Source organism: Marmota flaviventris, chromosome 2, assembly GCF_047511675.1.
Source record: "Marmota flaviventris isolate mMarFla1 chromosome 2, mMarFla1.hap1, whole genome shotgun sequence".
Lineage (NCBI taxonomy): Eukaryota > Metazoa > Chordata > Mammalia > Rodentia > Sciuridae > Marmota > Marmota flaviventris.
In genome coordinates, this window is record NC_092499.1 from 107,126,249 (window position 1) to 107,146,750 (window position 20,502).

Sequence of the window (20,502 nt, forward strand, 5' to 3'; positions counted from 1 at the left end):
ACTACCACATGCTAAGAAGCCTCTATGACTAGGTACCAGAGACACGAAGAGGATGCATCGAACCCACTAGCACACCTCATCTTGTTCACCAGTTTCGCTGCATATCAATTACAGATGCAAACAAAGACTTAAAAGAAGAAGGAAGAGAGTTGAGTACAACTTTGAAGTAAAGTGCGGACATTCGATTGGCAAACTCGAGAGCCTGGGCTCAAATCCCTGCCCTGTTTATTCCTAGCTATGCGAAACTGAGAGCTTTCTTAAACTCTCTCTGACTGCTTGCTGGTCTTTAAAATGATCGTTACCTCATTATTATAGGGTATACAAGTAAAGTGCCTACAGACTCAGTGTCTAGCACATAGTAAATGCTCATCAAGTATTAGCTGTTATCGTTGTTACCACCGATTTTTTAAGGACAGGGGTGCTTAGGAGTTGAAGGACCTATCAGAACAATGGAAAGGGAAAAATCATGGCGCTCCATTTGAATACAGGCATGTTGTTTAGTAGCTCTGTTTCTAATGCAGAGACCTAATGTGAGAAGCAATCCTAACCAGGTCCAAAGCACAACTGAAGGAAACCAGTGTTTCTTTCTAGGAAAAGCCCACAAGGGGGTTGGCATCTTGGAGAGGTGATAAGTGGAGGAAGTGGGAGTGAGGCCTCACACACTGTGGTCAAGTGGGGGAAAGACATGGTGAGGAGATGTCCACAACAGCCTGCGAGATGAGCAGAGTTACCAGACACATGTCAAGCTCTGTGACCACCTTACTCCAGGGCTCAGCTTCCTCATCTGTTCTTAGGTACATAGTGTTGTGCTAGATAAACATCCAGATCCGGTCCTGTGACATGATGACCAGGAGTGAGTTGAATCATCACCTCCCCAATAGCAGGGGCATCCTTTTATGGCAAAGCTCAGCAAGTGCCATTCACTCACAGAAAATGGACAGAAAGTGGAAGGGTGGCTCACCTGGCAGCCAATTTGTCCATTTTCATTGCATTTTGGCTTAGAAAAGGGAATATACTCAAATATTCCCTTTAAGAGTCAAAGTTAAAGTTCTTTCAGAGTGCCGCTGGGGCTAGAATATTCTGTTTGTAATCAACAAATCCCCCCCCCCCCGCCACATTTTTTCCTTATTTCAGAAGTAATATTTACTACTGTCAGTCAAATAGAATCCCTCTTAATAACATACCCTACCATGAGAGAAGACACAAGGCAAACAAGGCTAACATGGTGTTGATGGGAAAAGAAAGATTCCCGTCCCCTCTTCAAAGTAAACAATTTCAATTGAATGTGTTGGGACAGGGTTTCATTTTTTTTTTCCCGGTCTCTCTTTGAAGGCCACTAATGGCACATTTCTGCTTTAAATTAACAGAGGCAAAGCCCATAGTTGGTAGCATCAGTGACACAAATCTATTTCCCATTGTTATACATTTTTCAAAACATCTTTGCTATCTGCAAAGCATTTTAGGTCCTTATGCTACATAATTTCCAAGTACAACTGTCTTGGGTACTAGATATGAACGATCAAGACCAGGGCTAGTGGGACACAGAAAAACCTTTGGAGGCAGGGTCTGGTGGTATCACAAACATGTATGTACTCCTCAAAAAAGAGACTTCCCTGTGAGGTGCTGGGGAACTGATGCCCAGTGTGGTGGCAGGGCAGTACTGTCTTCTAGGAAACCGATGAACTTCTAACTGTGAATTTTGCTTTCACTGTTATTCAAGAGACCTGAGGCAGTCAGTTACTGAAAGCAATTGCAAGAAATGGAGTCCAAAAAGAGAATTAAGGACTAGGAAAAAAATTTGAATAAGTATATAACCTTCTAAATTCAAATTCTGACTGAGAGAGGCTTTTTTTTTTGGACACATAATCTTTGATATGCTTTTTAAAAAAATGAGTCATGCCACAAACTTGCTGGCCAATAAGCAGAAGAATGGCTAGCACCTATGAGCAATTAATATTAACTTAAAATATCCTTTAAATTATGTCACAAGGATAAGTTTGACTGGTCCTTACCCACTCCCTGCTTTAAAAATAAACAATATTTCTATTGAGGCCACTTTTCTCTTCTTAAAATTTACTTTTTAAGCTTTCAGAAGAGATAAACTGATTACTATAGCATGGAATTTGCCACCATCAATAGAAAAGCAAGTAGCTCTACCAGAAAAATGGCAGGCCACTTCAAACATGCTCCTTGGGAATGAATTATTATACCCACAAGAGAAAGGAAGCCTTTTTTCTCTCCTAGTCCATTGAGGTCAGTGGTGATAAGAAGATACATTTTACTGTCAATGAGACAGTGCATTTTAGATTGAATCTATTACTTTCCTTTCTTTCTTGACTTTTGGACATTGCTAATTTCAGAGAATGTTTTACTTCGGAGTAATTTTATAAATTGCTTTGGGGATCTATGTCAAAGTTCAAGGCACCATGCAGAAAACATGAAGTCCTCAGTAAGGCAGGGAGGTCCAGGCATAATGATAGCAATGATATTAAAAGGTCTATATGATTTTTATATTGTACCATTCCAGAGACTTTCTGCAAAGGGGCTTTAAGGATGAGCTTAAAGTAGAGAAACCTGATATTGGAAAACAGTGATCAGGTCACCTTTGGTCTGATGTGTGTGAGGGAGATGAGGAGTACGGAGCCATCAGTCCCACCCGATACCACAGCTCCTCACTCTTCTCCCAACTAGACAGATGGCTGAGCAGCCTCTACATCACTGTGAACATGCAACTATAACCAAAAGGTGGGGAACAGAAAAGGATTAACTAGAAGAAAATGGTTGGCTCTGAGGGCCAAAGAAAACATTTCCTAATGATGTCTTTTAATATTCCAAGACTTTGATTCAGTACCAATTGCAAATTGAATGAATGTGTGATCTGTTTATTAAGAGAGCAATTGCTAAGCCAGGGGGAATTAGTCACAAATACTTTAGCAATAGCTATAATGGCCAGTGGGCTAAGTTGAGATTGTGAGTGGCAGACCCAAATGTGCTTTCTCCAGGAACTCTGCCATTCATCTTACTCCAGTGTGGCCATTTTTCCCCCATCTGCAGCAAGCTGAGGCAATCCACAGGGGAAAGGCACAGAGACAGGAGCATAAGTGGTAGATCTGAATATTGTTCAGTAACATCTTGTAATCCTAAAAAAGTAAAACTTTCTTAAAAGCCCATTTCAACATCCCCAAACATAGCCACCTGTGAAATAGAAGAGAATACTAATAGTTACAAAGGACTTCTCCTGGGGAAAGTGTCAATGTCACAACTAAAATATCCACTGATTCCCCAGAGCACGCTCTTCTCGACTTTGTGGCTGTGGCTACCTAACAGGTTTGCTGATCTGGAAATTAGGGAGCTCCATGTGACTACAGTGAAACCACCGAGCTGCCCCATGACCCAGTTTTGTGGCATCTTAACAATTTCTGAACTGGTGGCTGAAGTCAGAATCCTGTGATTACCATCAGATTGCGACAATAGAAGTCACCATTCTGGGTCCTCTTGGGCAGGAGTTTCCCTTTTGTTCTCCCTCCATTCAGCTTCCCACACTTACTGGTTGCTAGAGAATTTTGTTAGTCAGGGGAGTAGTAACTCTGACACACTCCGAAGCATGCCAATAGAGAAGGCAGCCATCTGGATCTGTGGCACAAGTGGCATGTGTGAAGAAGCTCTAGGTGGCATCCGTGGTAACCTTCAAATTCCCCTCACTGTTGTCATGATCTACTCTGTCAATTTTCTGGAAGAATAAAACTAGTGGCCAATATTTTCTTCCAACAATAGCCTCCATACCAAAAAGAGGACTGACCTTCGAAAGTACGGATGCCATCACTGCCATGAACTACTTTGTGCTATGTCTTTTGTTGTCAGTGCCAATGAGATGAGAAAGATACATCAGCCAATTGATAGTTCTCCGTCTTTTTTTTGTTGTTGTTGTTGGTGGTGCTGGACATGGAACCCATGCCTCAGACATGCTAGGCAACATGCTCTACCCCTGAGATATACCTCCAGCCTTTCTTTCTTTCAGTCAGTTTAAGGAAAAGGTCTGGACCATTTTATTTACCTTTTTCAACACGTTAACTATATTGGTTGTCTCAGATATCAAGTTCCCTTTTCCAGGAGAACCATGGCCGCTCTGGAGAATATCCAAACATTGCTAACAGAGGGAAGGCGAATCCAGAAGAGGGATTACACATCAGCTTTTGGCAGGAACAGAGTTACTGGCACAGATGTTCAGCCTCCCCACTTGACTGCTTTGAAGGGGCAACGTTCACATGAAAGCATACCTCTTAGTACATTTGTTAAAATAAAATCGGCCTCATTACCTAATAATGTAAATGACTTTGGGAGGAAACTCTGAGCTTTCTCTTGACAATACCCATTCAATTAGGGTGGATTCGGTGGAACCTCTGATTTCATTACCCCTCACCACTGATTCAAACATGCTCTCTGATGTCATGTTCTGAAATAAACTAAGCTGTTTGCTACAACTACCTACACACAAATTAGAAAATTATATGACGAGGAGTTTATACGGCCTGCAGCTGGGACACAGGTTATTACTGAAAGAAGCCGTCCACATGGTTTCTGGTTTCGCAGTAAAAGAAGACGACTTGAAAGGAGTCAGTGGTTTTGATGTTCTTCTGAAATGAAAACCCTCCGTGAGTGCACAGCATTGGGTTGTCATTAATGTCAGCCATGTGAAGACGCTGTCTCCATGAGTGCGACAGTCATTTCCCTGCCGAGACCATGACTTTCCACTCTCTGGCACGCAGGCATTGTGCGAGTATGTTTCCATAAAGAAATCTCTGGGGGCAAAACAGACTAGGTAATCACACACCAAACCGCCCTCTGGGTTCTTTTTGTTGTTATTGTTTAGCGGTGTTGGGGGATCTAACCTAAGGCTTGGATATGCTGGGCAAGAACTCTATAGTTGAGACATATCCCTGGTCCCCATAACACTCTTAAATGAACAGGTGGCCGGAATGTGTTGAAGTCAGGACATTCTAACTTCCCAAGGAGAAGATGTTCCTTTCTGAGAAACATTATAAACTAATTATGAAATGCTCAAGCTTTGGGAGGCAAGGAGTATAGATATTACCCTGAAAGGTACATTGTGTTGGTTCAAAATAATGTTGTGGATAAGAATATAGTGACATCAGAGCAGCTTTACACTGCTCCCAATGAACTTCTTAGATATGCAAGTTTAACAAGGTCTTATTGACAAAAGTAAGAGAATCTCTGGCACTGTTAATGTATTTGATAACAGGTAGCCTTTTCATGGTCTGAGTCTGTTGCCTGACTTCATTGTAAGCAACCACAAAACACCCAAGTCGTGAGGAATGAAGCATGTTGTGTAGAGTGAAATCAGTATCCCATTAAAAGACAGAGCTACCATCTACTTTCTTGCTCTATGCAATCAAGTGTGCGGAATAGACAATAAATCTATTTTCTTAGGTAGGAAATAGTATTCGCTATCACCAGAGTGTATTTTTTATTCTTACTGCCCCCTATTCATTGCCCATGAATTAATTTAAGAAACAAACAAGGCATCAGAGAATTGGCTCATTTTAAAGCAGTGTTTGTTATATATTTTTTTTGGCTTCATACATTGTAAGAGCAAGGTATCAAAATGGATAAGAAAATATTTTGCAATTTCCGAAGACACCACATATTTGTCATACTTCCTACTGTGATAGCACACCATTTTTAATATCGCTTTTTCATTGCCGTGGCTTTTAAACACCAAGGTGAAGTCTCGCAGATAGATTGCCTAAGGGTAGGCAGGGAGTGGCATCTGGTGAGACTCATATGGTAATCTTTTTATTTCACTCATTTTTTATGCTTTCAAATTATAAACTCAAATGACAATGTCACTCTTCACCCTCTGCCATCTCCTTTCCAAACAAAACCAAAAAGTCTATATTTTACTATTTGTATTATATAGCAGCTACTACTCAGACTTCAGTGGTTCATAAGTCCCATTTTATGTGAAGTGTCTGATTTTCTTCGGTCCATCAATTAAATCACAAGGATAACAGATATCCTTTTATTAAACCAAAGATTAGTAGTATTTGAAAATGAAATAGCCAAAGATGTATTTGTTCATATCCAAGCTGCTTTTGACCTCATATAAAGTATGGAAAGGGAACATTTAAGACTTGATATTTACATGGAAATTTTAATATTTGAAGCTATTCCTATCCAACCTCAGATGCACTCACTTCAAAAAATACTGTTTAATTTGGCCAACATATTGTTATACAGTGTTCATGTACAAATGCATAACAATGAATCCCACCATTATATATAATTATAATGCACCAACAAAAAATGGGGAAAATAATGGTTAAAGCCACATAACTTAATGCACATATTGATTGTTTCCCCGTTAGAACTCTCCAAAAATATATTTTCCCTAAATATTTGCTATAACATCATATCTAGAAAATATTAACAGAAGTATTAATAGTTTTCAATCTTCTTCACTTGGACATTAAAAGGATTAAAATTATTGTCAGCATACACATGGACCAGCTTTTATTGGAAAAGAACTAATTTTTTAAGTGTTGCTTGTTTCAAATGTTGCTTGTTTTTGTTTTTAAATGTTGCTTATTTTAAGCACACTAAGATGTAAATTTAAGTCTATACCATCATGCAGATGGTGACTCCCAAAGGAGGTGATAAGGGAATGTAAGTACTGCTACCTTAATTCTGATATAAAAAAAAGCTTAAAGCAATGACTGGCTGGATTATCATTATACCAAATACAGGTAGACAACACTAAGTTTTTAATTGTGTGAAATCATTATACACTTAGAGAAAACAGAAGCAGCATTTTATAAAAGCATGCTCTTTCTGCTAATTTAGTTTGTGCAGAAGATTCTTTGTGAACCTCTTATTCTTCACTGCACTAAACTGACACCTTTAGAAGAATACAAGAGGGCTATGCATTAAGTGGCATCTTCTCATCTTTCAGGTTTCTACAAGATTTCACAGGATTCCATAAGTGAAAATGTTAAATCATAACGATAGCTCTATAGGGAATATGCAACATAATCTATCAAGTAGAATTAATATATTTATGCATTTATTTTCAGCCTTTGGAAATTACTAGTGAGGGTGACTCTGTGCCCTTGGCTGTTGTCCTGATAATCTCTGTCTCTTAAGCAAAAGGAAATGTATACTGCTTAATAGCTTTACCACTCTGACCTCAATATGGAAAAAAAACGATAGATAAGAAGCTGGTCACTTACATGAATAAGTGATTTTGATGCTTTGGTTCATTCTGGTTCCTGCTGAGTCCCACATCCTGATTAGCACATGTGGCTTAGTTAAAATATGCTATTTCTAAGGTTTGAGAAATTAGGGCTGGGGGTATAACACAGTGTTAGAGTGCTTGCCTAACATGTGAGAGGTTCTGGGTTTGACCCCAGCACTAACTGTCCACAGCCAGGGAAGGTAAAAGCTGGCGAGTGATTTCTCCTGCTGCTTACAATGACACCTCACAGGGTCCTCCCGAAATTCTCATGGGTTAAACAATCAATGCAGAGGCACTTCCCACAGTGAATCATGATTTTTATTTTGTTTAGTGTGTTCTAAAAAGCTGAACTGAACTTTATGAATCATTCATTTTTAGACCTGCAAGGACTTCTGAGATTATCTAGTCAAACCCCTTATTTTTTAGTGGAGGCTATTGAGCCTGAGAGGTAAAGGGACTGACCCAATGTTATCATGCCAGGGTAAGCCCAGCGTGAAAGCACCACTCACCTCTACTCCCTCTCCTACCATCTTTTCAATGAGGTTTATCCAACCTCCCATCTCACAGGTGGAAAAACCAGAATCCACATCCATAGAAACAACTCACTTTCAAAGACGGAGCAGAGGTTGATTAATCAGGGTAGGTAATTGAGCTTTGGCAGCCATGGGGGGAACTGACTGTTAGGAGAGGAAACACAGGATGTTACTAGTTCACAGTGCTGGGGTTAGAAAGAGGTGGTGGCTTTGGCACTGCAGGCAGAATGCTAGGCAGAGGAGGGTAGAAGGAGTTAACAGGGAGAGAAGGGCTTCAAAGACCAGAAAAATGATGGCAGTGCTAAAAAAGAAGACTACATTGAAGTTCAACTGTGTCCACATTATGCCCCCCTCCCACCCACTCCTGGGACTAGACACAACTACACTACAGGTGCACCTAGAGATTCAGAAGCTTAACTTGCCTTTTATATTTCCTGTAATATTTCTCCTTGGGTTGGCAGGAAATTGAAAACTCAGAGGCATCCCTAGTCCTCTTCCCTCCCGAGTCACCTACCTGCTATGAACATCAGATTTTATTCTCTGGAGCATATATCACTCCCTGGAATGCTACATATCTATTACCTGTCTCCACATGTTCAGGATGTAAAGCTGTTTGGAGCAGGGACCTATCTTCCTCATTCTATGTCCCCAGTACCTAGTTCCATGCCTGGACACAGCAGGTATTCCAAAAGAATGAAGAAATTAGGGACTTCGACCACCTGCTTCCAGCATGTAATCTCTATTACTCCAGAGTGGAATGAAAGGATTATTAAAGATATCCAGGGATATCTCCAGGCATTTCCTTCTAGCATGGAAACTCAGTGGCAAAAACCAAAATATTAAGTGTTCTCAATATATCCTAAAATAAGACCAAAAAAAAAAATCAACTGGGTTAGGCATTCTCTTCTGAACTGCATTTATTAGAGTCTACAACCCAAAGAAAATCAAAGATTGAAAAACTTAGAGAAAAGGCTAGAAGGCATGGGAAAGGGTTTAGTTCCATGGTGAGAAAGATTATATTTTCTCTTCTGACATGTAGGGTTTGGCTTCTGGTAGTCAGTATGTGGATGCTCCTGTGTGTGCTGTTAGTTTTCAAGAGGTGGCTTTAGAGATAGACCCAAATGCTAAATCTGCCACTTATTAGCTCTGTGATCATGGGCAAGTTATTTAACCTCTCCAATCTTCTGTTTACTAATCTGTATAGGAGATTAGAGTAATTACTTCACAGGGTTATAAGGCTTGGATGGAAAGATATATATAAGCAACTAGTTCAATGATCGGCATACAATGGTACCCACTATTACTACTGCTCTGTGAAAGATTGATATTTCTATCTGATCTCAGGTAACAATAATCAAAGTTAATCTCCATCTGCTTTTTAAAATCAGGAATTACTGCTTTATCCGGGGATTACTGTAAGGTCAAGATGGCAAGCAGGTTTCAGCTCACATTTAAAGTCAGATGCTTAGGTACTGGTTGAAGCGCTCTGTGCAGCAATTGATTATGATGGCTGACTAGGGTGTAGGGCCAGGCTCACTGGTTCTAATATTAGAATTAGTAAGTGTTTTGTAGTATCACAGAGATGAATAGCTATTTTAATATTATAAAACAAAGAGAAATGCAAGAACATGCTAAGGGTCTTGTTGCCTGGGTTCTAATTCTAGCTCTGCAAGTGCTGAAGGGGATCAGGATATGCCACCCCAAAATACATCACTTGGGCATACGGATTATTTCGAGTTGAAGGCAACCTAGAAACAGCAGATGCAGAAAAAGCTCCTGCTCTCTCCCCCTCTGCCTAAAGGCAGGGCACAAATTTCCCTTTGTGAAGGTGTCCTTCCTCCTCAATCCCATATTAAGGAGAGGGGACAGCTCATTGCTGGAGACAGGCACTGACTTAAATCTGCAAAAGCAAACCTCACTGAAAAGGCCCTTATACCTCCTTAGTTCTCCCTTATATTATTTTCTCACAATTAACTGGCCTTAGAAACCTCAGACCATTTTCCTTTGTCACTTCTATGCAAGCTTATTACCCTTGATTAAAATGATCTATCAGTCCTCAGGTTTGACAGCCTCTTTGGGGGTTTTAATTTTTGTGAAGTCCACCAATAAGCATATGGAATAAGTCTTTTTCTCCTCTTAATCCATCTTTTCAGCTTGTTTTGCAGGATTTCAGACACAGAACATAAGAGAGGGCACAGGAAAAAAAAATGTTAGTTTTTTTCCTATCACTGGGTAAGTGATTTTGATCCAGACCCTTTTATTCCATTAAGCCACTTGTTATTCAGATCCTATGATTTGCCTATATTGATTTTAAAAATGTAAGTTACAAAAAAAAAAAAAACACTATAGGATGGAGCCTGGTATGTACAATGCAATTTTGTTGACATCATTTGAAAGAAAAATAAAAGCACAAGGGTATAATACGTAAGTGTAACAGTTAAATATTTTCTACCCTTGTTCAAAAAAATATGACTTTTCCTATCCATAAAGAACATATTTGAGACAGGAATAAAATTACAATATTTTTGGCACTACAAATAAAGTCAGCCAATGGTTAGTGATTCTCCAAGAAAGACAAGGCTGTTATGAACATGGCGGCCCTTTAATAACCAGGCGCCATTTAAAAATAGCTAGAATTAATTACAGGACTAATGACCCATTGAAAAGCTTATTTAAACACCAAAGCTGGTGCTGAACCATCATGGAAAATATGGCTCAAAAGGGCTTTAGAATGCAGAAACCAAGAACATCAACTGAAACAAAAAACATATTATCTTAGAACACTAGCTGGTCGGGTGAGAGACATTCAGGATGTGGAAGTCTCAGGAGAGTTCTCATACTGGTAAGAGAAGCCACTTGGATGGACAGAAAGACAAGAAGTTGTTGACACATGGGTCACCTGCTTGGAAGTGGCTTCTATTCGGCATTCACCCAAAGAGGGGAGCTCTTCACAAACAGCTTCTCCATCACCAAGGCCTTATTTCTGCCATTTTCACCCTGCTTTTCTGATGTGCCTACCCATTTTTTAATGTGCCATAGCATAAAATTATAATTTCCACAGAGAGGAAAATATATATATATATTTAATAAGTCTCTGTGGCTCTTTTAGAGCTGCATTATCTCCAAGAGTTTCCTGTGCCTTGGTCCTCTGTGCTTTGCCTCCATACCATCATAAGCCAGAGAGGAGGCGATAATCTTCAGCATGCCCTACTTGCCAGGCAAAAGTGATACCACTGCACTTCTTAATTTCTCTCTGTACCAAAATGGCCTTTCTGCACGTCAGTATCCTGGGAGCACACCAGGTGGCCAGAGCTGGAACAGTTTCATTACTTCATTCATGCCCATTAATTAAATGCATTACTCTTACCCTTATTTACTACAGCCCAGACGTGCCTTGTAGCTGCCTTGCGAAGTTAAAAGTGTAAATGGAATCAAAAGGATCCAAAGCTCTTGAGATCTCAAGGTGGGAGGTGGGGGTGGGAGTGAGGCACTCTTGACATATATTGGTTTCAAGGAGCAAATATAAATTTTAGTATAAATTGCTGTTCACAATAACGCTTTTAAACCAGCAATTATTTATACTGTACTACTCAAGGAACCCTATAATTATTCTGAAAGCGCTTGCCAACGTCTACCCTGTTTTATAATTGCCAACACAGCCTTGTTCAAAAGAATTAGTGGCTATGTTAAGATTCTGTTTGGTACTAGGTTCCTGTTTGGAAGCAGAAGTGATTGCACGATGCCATGACATTCAAGCAGAATGGGGCTGACAATGTAGATAGGATGACATGGTCTTGTATTCACGTGTGGGAAGAGAAGCTGATGGTTTGAAGGATACTCAAATTTTCTTACTCCTTTTGAAGAAACACTGTCATCGGTTGAACAAAATTTTTTAAAAAGCTCCAAGTGGTTTGAAAGAAGAATAACAATGCACTTTTCCCTCTCCCTTGTTCTTGCCTGCCTAGAAAATATTTTTCCACTTCTGGCCTTCTTACGATATTCAGAAGTGGATGTGGGTGGCTTACAACACCCATTTGGGCAGGTCACCTGACTTTGCTGACCTCTTTGCTATTTCTTTTTGAAACACCAGTTGTCCCCGTTTGAACCAGTAGTAGTTCCTCTACTTCCCAACAAAGCCAAAGCTTTTGGAGTGCTTGACATTTTAGGTGAGCATTCAGAAGAAAATAGGATTCATCTTGGATATCTCTCTCCTCTTTATGTCGCGATTGCCCTCCTTATAAGCCCACCCAATGGACAAGGAGCTCTGGGTTCCCCATGCATTCCCAAGAGGGCGCATAGTTTAAATCTACCCTCAAAATTGAAGATGTTGTGGATAGTTTCATAAACAGAAACAGGGATAAGAATCTGGCCCCAAAGACAAGTCATGAATTTAAGCCATTTATGCTCCCCTCCCTCATTTCTACCTTACCCCTTCTCTTTTAGGAACACATGGTGTAAAAGCAAAGAACTTAGTGAAAATAAGTTTTGTATTACTTGCCTAAACGCTTTAGAGAAATGCTTTTCTATTCTGAGTGAACAGGCTTTTCTCTGTTCTCCTGCTCACTCTGCAGGTGGAGACATTACCATGTCTTGTTCCCCCACCCCCGTTGCTAAGGATCATAACCCCAAGTCAGCAGCTCTTGAGATGCAAGAGACAAGAGGCCTGTTCCATTAATCCACTGACCACAATTGTGGAACCTCTTGCCTGCCTCCCCTCTCTCTTCATGACTTCAGAAGGCTCTGTCTTTGAAAGCTCACCTCCTCCAAACGCCTTGGAAAATGAAGACACCTTGCAAATTATGATAGATGATTCCTCTCACTTCTTACAGATCACCTTCCTTTGGAGATATGTTGCCCTGCCGCTTTCCCTCCAGGAATATTTATTTGCCCACCTAAATTCAATGATAAATGACAAGGAACATATTACCAGAGCATGTTTTTCTGCATAGCACATCCCAAATGCTTGAACAGCAAATAAATAGTCACTAAATATTGTTTAAAGAGCCAACTCCTACTGTCAAGCTTAATCCCAGTCTGGATTGCTCTTTATCACCCCTCCCTGTTTTTAATAAAGAAACTCCTCCTACTACTTACTCACTGGCAGATATAATTTTCTGCCACTTCTATTCTTTCTGCTTAGTACTCACTGATTCTGTGAAGGTTGAACTTCAAGTTACCATGGAAAAGTCTGCATTACCCTCTATAATCATACCTAAAATTGACCCACTTTCTTAAATTAAGTAAGATCTAAAATGCGTATGACTACTATGGTTATCTGGGAACTGAGAATGGGGCTTTTGGACAAAATAAGAGGATGTTTTAGGTCACACATGTTGTTTGGCCTTTATTTGAAAGCATAAAAAATCACAGAGATGATAGTAAAATTAGAGGAAAGGCCAGGGATGGACACTCTGCTTTGGTTAAGTGAATCTGTACTATTATGTAATGAAGTATTAACATTAACCTTGCTTGAGCTTAAACACACCAATCAACTTTTACAAACTGGGATAGAAGCCAAACAGGGAAGTCTGTACTTGGTCCTCTAAGTGGTCAAGTTCACATTTGGTAAGGAACATAATCCCCTGGGCTATAAGAGAAGCCTCCTGCAAACTAGAAACAAATATATCTTGCTTTTTGGATAGTTCTCTCAAAGAATGGAATGAACTCAATCTTCCTAAATTAATCTTCACAAATATCATATATTTTAATAGTGATGAATCTCAGCTGCTTAGAGCTTTAGTAAGTAATTTGCAATAGCTGAATTTTCAATTAGCTGGAGTTTTATATAAGTAAGCACAAGAAAATAAAGGGAGTTGTTACAAATATTTTTGTATGTAATATGACTAAAATTATGGCATCTTTCTTTTTAGAGGATTCTGAATATAGTTTACTATGTCTTGATGATAAAGAGCCATTATAAAACTTAAGACTTATTAGAAACATTAAAAGTACAAAATTATTTATTGTACATGCTATAGTGCACATGAGGTTTTCTAACACTTACATGGCATTTTGCCTGCAAAACTAAATGGCCCTAGTCTATTCTCCTTTTTATGTATGTTTACCCCCTTAGCAATTGTTTTCCTTCCTTCAGAAGTCATATACTGAATATCATGAGGTTCTTCCTCTACTCGAGATGAACATTTTGTTTTAGACTTAGCTTTATGCTTGGAACTCAAGCAGATTACCAAACTTGTCAGGAGACTTGTTTCCAAACCAATTATAAATAGGATATATTAGGTCTGAAGGGATTTCCTGAGTCAAGTGCATGTGTGGCAGCGCCTGAACTTTGGGACTCTGTTTTGGCAGCTCACAGGCCTCTTTGCTTACTTCCTAACTTCTCAGATGGTTCCTGATACAAGAGGTTGAAAGAGGACAGATTCATCACAGGCAAGGCACTGCTGTAGTAGGAAGGCAAGAAGAAAAAAAAAATACTCAAAAGGCAGTGTACTTTAAATGACCAAGAGAAGGTGTAATGCCCAGAGGGGCAGGCACCTGTTTGCATGACGGCTTCACAATTACCACAAGCACATTGAATTTGAGAAAGTTTCTCCATCTCTTCTCAATGCCTTCAAACAGATATGTTTAAAGGAATGACAAATTGATTTAAAGTTTTTTTTTTTTTTTTTTTTAATCAAGGCAAATTTCATGGTCTAAAAAATATTCCAAAGTCAAACCTCATAATTATGGCCACTGTTTTTGTTTGTTTTTTAAAATTTTGATTTTTTTTATCTTCTCCTCCCCCTCCACGAGAGTTCTAGGCTGGGTTTACCTTATTTATTTTTTAATTTGTTCTTTTTAGTTACACATGACAGTAGAGTTTACTTTGACATATTTATACAAACATGGAGTATATCTTATTCTAATTAGGATCTCAGTCTTGCCTATTTTTTCTTGACTACACATAAGACTTAAATGTAGTTGCATTTTCTGAAGGAAGCAACATATAAAAAGTAGTTTGTGAATGATCTGAATTTGTGATTTCAGTTCATTTTTGGTCCACACCAACCCAGTAGTCGTGACCCATACCTGGAAAAATAAAAAGTTGATCAGAGCAACTCCTCACTATGTTCTCTATGGACTGCCTTAGAGTTAGATCTTGAGAGAATTTCACCTCTTTAGCAGATTTAGGTTGAAAATTATCATATGGCCATAAAATGCAGTCCAGGCATATACTAAACTGTATGACTTTAAAAACACTGAATAATAGGAGCACATTTTTTCCTTTGCTTACTTCTTTTTGTTTATTTTTGTTCTCAAGAATGCTTTCTGAAATAGTCACATCCATGTGATTTAACCAGGGGCAGCATGTCCTAGTCTTTCCCTCGGTATTTGGTATTTCGTTAACACAGGAACTCAGCTACCATTGCATTTTTGTTATGTTTATGCTGAATAAATATATTCAAATAGCTGTCTTCTAATGGGGTTGCCTGGGCAATCTGTCCATTTTCCCTTTACAGCATCGGATAATAAAATTTAGCTATAATTTTAGGTTGAATGTTTTTTTTCTATTTAAAATTTTTACAGGCTTCTTGAAGCAAATTTAGAAAATAGTGAAAAGTATAAAGAAACATACCATGTTATATTCACTCCTAGAGATAATCAAGGCTTTAAAAATATCTATATATCTGCATAGGCACACCTGTACCTCTGTAAGCACACATACATTGATGATAATGCTTTAAAATATAAACATTTCTGCCCATGGGAAATATTAACTTGTATTTTTTTAAGTGTTGCAAATTGATAATAAATGAGACATAGTTAAAATTTTGAAACAAAGTAATGAAAAAAAATCTTTAACTTTGAAACTAATGCAAGAATTTTATTAAGTGTTGTAGGTTTAAAAACTTGAGAAAGATGCTTTAACCACAAGATGGCTCCCAAGGTTTTTAGATTCCCTTCCATAATGTAAGATTTTGAATTGCAAAATACCAATACATTTTTTTAAAGGGTCATTAATACAGGAGGAAAATAAATGTCAATCCAAAACTATATCCATATAAGTTGAAATTCTCCCAAAGTGAACAACGAGTCAGCCTACCAAAGCAAAACCAAAATGAGGTGAATATTTACATACCGGGGCAAAAATCCCAGTACTGAAACAAACCACAAATATTTGCCTAACACCCACTAAGTGCAAGATTCTGATGATGCAAATTCTAGGTGTGCCAGATACTGTCCAGACTTCTATGTGTCTTTGCCTAACTAGACTAAGCAGACTTTTGAATTAGAAGGTTTGCTTCAAAACAAATCTACCTTGTGAGCTTACACACATTCTCAACTACTGTCAAGCCCATTTAGTACCCCAGTTGTGCTGCCTGTGCAGTGGTCCTTAGGGAAATTTCTTTGAGCCTCAGATTTTTCATTTGAAGCATGGGGATCTTCACCACTCACCTCATCTCCTGATGTCCTAAAAACAAAGTGAGACAGTACAGTCTTGGGGGATAGAGGACTCTCAGCGAACGACAGCTTGTATTGTCTTGCCCTAAGGAGTATAGTCAACCAGCTCCCCATAAATCAAACCATAGCTTTTCCTGTGTGGCCACATCACAGACACTGTTTATCCGAGGATATTTGTTCTAGTTCACTGTGGTCACTCTTAGTGGTCATTGGAAAGTTTGTTCCAATGAGGCAACTACACACACAGGTAGTGATGGCCTATATATTTGTTTTCAAGCAATATTTTCCTGCAGAAATGGCCTTATATTTTATGAAACATGCTCATAGTATTTCCTTTCCTTTTGTCCTCTCACATGTAGCCTTATGCAGGCCTCCTGTTGTGAGCATGCTTTTCACTGCATACTTCTTCCCTTTAGCTTGTGAGTTTTATGTCCAGACAAGAAATCTAATACCTGAAATATAGCCATCTTACAGTTAATTGGGATATAGCATAGCTAGGGAGACATATATGTTTTGAGAGGCTCTGGGGTTAGACATCTCAGTTTGAATCCCAGTTCACACTGCTTTGTGATCTTGGGTAAAACTAACTTCTGTGATACTCGGTTTCCCTCATCTACAAAATGGGGTGATTATAATTTGGCCTTAAAGAGTTGTGGAAAATTAATTGTGATCACACATGTCGATTGTTTAGCCTAGTTCCTAGCAGAGAGAAGAGATGCAATAAACATTAGCTTGTGTTGTTACTGCTACTGACTTCATCTTAATTTGATGCTCTTCACATTTGGCCTACCAAATAAGATTTTCCTTTGGAGCTGTTTTTACTGGCAGTGATGACAATTCAGGGAGAGTCATCCACACTCTCTCATCTAGTTACTTCACTTATGAGAGAGCTGGCTGGGGTTAGGGGTACAATTGAAAGCCACAAAATACTGTTTTCCTGTGTGCAAAGCCTTCTGGGCTGTATTAAATCTGATCTCTTGGTCTTGTTAGGACAATTTTCTAACCAGGGAAGACAGGGTCTGGATACAATGCAGCTCACTAGAGCAAGTAGCCCTTGACTTGCCAAATTTTCAGTAAGTCTACTATTCAACTATATCTGGGGGAAGGGGAAGCTGAGATCAAAGTATTCTCTCAATGTAAAATAGTAATTATTTTTAAAAATTATATGAATGAATAAAAAGTATTGATGTTTAAGTAATTCACTACCCTCATAACATCTGAGTTAAAACACTGCAACCAGGGCAATGGTTATTACATTATATAACCATTATACATTTTTGTTTCACCCTTTAGGGTTTTATATTTAAATTTTAAATTTCGAAGGGCAAGTAGTGACCTCCCTGAAAGCTCACCAAGCACTATCTATGGTATTCTACTAGTTTTTCAAGAAAACGATAGAGCCCTCGAAATTTCACTCTGTGACTGTCAGTTAGAACTTGGAAGACTATTGACTTATTTTCACATGGTCTGATTTCAAGGGAAAACAGAGGACAATATAATTGGATGTACATAAAATTAGTGTATGCCTAAGTACTTTTCTATAAAGGTAAATTCCACAGACAAGACACATAATTTTCTTTTTTTTTAAATTAAAAAAAATTAAAGGCACACTTAAAATTAGAAGCACAAGTACTGTTGTTCGGTATTGGTTTCAGATAGTGCTAAAGGTACAAAAATCATTTGGAAAATGTGACTCAGAGTGTGCACATTATATGTAATCTATTTTATGTATTCATGAGCAGAGACATTTGGACTTTTTTTTCTGAATAATGAGATAAATTGCATTTGTCCAATACGCTTCCTTCTATCATACATTTATATTCGGCTTTGAGCCTCAACTGCTGTTATTCAACAGCCAACTCTGTTTCATTTATAATGCATTTTCTCCAAATGGATCTGTTTCATGTTAAAATTAGTGATAAAGGTATTTTTTCTTAATGGACTAGATAGCAGGCAAATAGCACTTCAGAAAGCATAACTTAATGGGGATAACTTCTCATTATTAGCTTTATCACCCATATAGAACACGGTATAGTAAAACTCAAGATGGCTCACAAACATAGATATTACACATTTTTGTAAAAGTTAGGTAATTATGATGTGACCTGAATTGAGAAATTCAACACACCCCCTCAGACAACTATCTAAACACTTAAAGAAAATGAATTGTCCTTGGACTCAAGCCAAGTATTTGATGGATTCATAAGTGTCACTTACCTCCTGGCTTAAAAACAGAATTGAAGATACAGGTTTCTTGCCCACCTACCCCTTGATGTTGGTAAGCTATTAAGCATCTGGGTAATATGATGCAAAGTTAATAACTGTGGTCTATAATTAACACACATTCATATGCATGCTCTAAAAATAGGGTACTGAGGAAAGTCTTCCTATTAGCTGATGTGATCAAGAATTAATTGGTTAATGTCTATAGCTCAAGTATATATAAATAAAATGTATGATTATTATAATTATGGAGAGCACAGTTCAAAATCCACTTCAAGTTCAAAGAATAGTAATTTATACATCTAAGTATAGTCGCAAATATTTAACTGTGTAAAAATACTTACTTATTTTAGTGCTATTCCAAATGTTTAAGTATTACTCATTGCTCAAGTTTTAGTTACATGCATGGTGCATTCAAAGAGAGCCTCACTATGTCTCAAAGGATTGGCCAGAGGAACAGATAGCTCAGGGATGGAAAGTAGGTAGCTATGCTGGTGAGACTAGATCCTGAAGACCTTGAATACTCTGAAAGAAGTTTGGACTTATTTTCTAAGTCACTTAAAAGTTTTTGGAACAGAGAAGAGCCTTTCAGATTCATACGTTAGAGTTGAGATTTTGCCCTATCTACTCATTGTTTAACCACACAATCTCAATAATGACATGGGTACTAACCAATAAAAGATGAACCATCCGCAAACACTAATAAGGTTCTATAATAAGCACTTAAATTTCAAAAATTTGTTTCTGACAATTAATAACCAGGGAATTTCACATTGAAGTTCAGATTTCAATATCCTCTTTAAAAAACAAATTAAAATTCCAAATCGTGACAGTTGGTCAGAGCCAAGGGCAGAGGCCCCCTCTCTGTAGCATAGGTGCTGTCCAGTGGTCCAGGTGCCTCCTCTCTCTGCAACACTCACTTCACCTGCCTAAGGGCACTCAACATTTAGGTTTGTGTCTTCAAACAGATGTTTTCTCTAAAAGAATAATTCTAACATTGCATGCAACATATATCTCACTTCTTTTGTATTACTTTCATTTTTTTCTTACCTATTGAGGAATTCTCCCATGTGTTCTTTACTTAAAAGGGAAGACGCTGTTTAATAGAATTTACTTTTACTAAAAATGAAGATGTCATGTGTAAGGGGTCCACAGTGAACAAAAAATGGCAAAGCATGTTCTATTGCAGGAGTGCTTGACCTCATTGCTATGAAATTGGTGGAGGTTGGGTGGGGGGATGTCCTGTGCACTGTAGGGTGTTAAGTAGTATCCCTGGACTCCACTCATTAGGATGCTAGGAACATGCCCCAGTTGTGGTAATTAAAAACTATCTCCATACATTAACGACTGATCCCTGGTGGTCAGAATCACCTCTAGTTGAGAACACTGTTCAGTGAGAGAACAGTTTCCAGAAAAACAGGCTCTGGGTCAAAGTGTAGTGCTTTGTTGGAAAATGGGTAGGATGGTGCCACACTGCCCACTGTTCTTTCTGCCCTATGTATCTTCCTGTTCTAGCCTACCCACGGCAGGTGGAGTAAGCCAGGCAGCCTCAGCTATTGATGGCAACACAGGCTGCAAAAGTGTCTCTTACCTGTGAGAACCCTCAACACCTTTCCAAAGCACCATGGCAGGAAAGCCTCCTTTTGCTGATGCAGTTGAGGGAAAGAAGATAGGAACTTACCTGATCTTCCCTAACGACTCATCCTTCTACCCCACCCCCCCACCACTCGTCATTTCACACCTGGGCACAGTGTGGTGTCTGAATGCCTCTGAGGAAGGTAGAAGCCCCTTGCCCCCAGCAAGGCAGGGCAAGGGCTGGTCTGGGTCTTGCTACTAACACTTGGAGGCAGGAGGCAGGAGGTACAGATATGGGAATATGTCCTCAGGTTCCAGGGATTCCTGCCCTTCACCTCTCACTTGCCTGAGAGCTCCTTTCACTGTCCCTGAAACAGAAGTTTATCCTGAATAAGCATCCTTGTATGGTTGAACTGCCAGTATGGTTGAACTGCCAGTATGGTTTTATATGTTTTCTTTTTGTAAGTAAAAAAGATGGGCTTCTCTGAGAGGGAAGAGCAGGTAGTTGCTGAGTAA

General features: G+C 38.9%; 1 protein-coding gene across 2 annotated transcripts in view; it reads right to left on the minus strand.

Annotated features, from left to right (window-relative positions):
- Positions 1-20,502, minus strand: part of Rora (RAR related orphan receptor A) — a 676,242-nt gene that overhangs the window by 51,922 nt on the left and 603,818 nt on the right. The window lies entirely within an intron of this gene.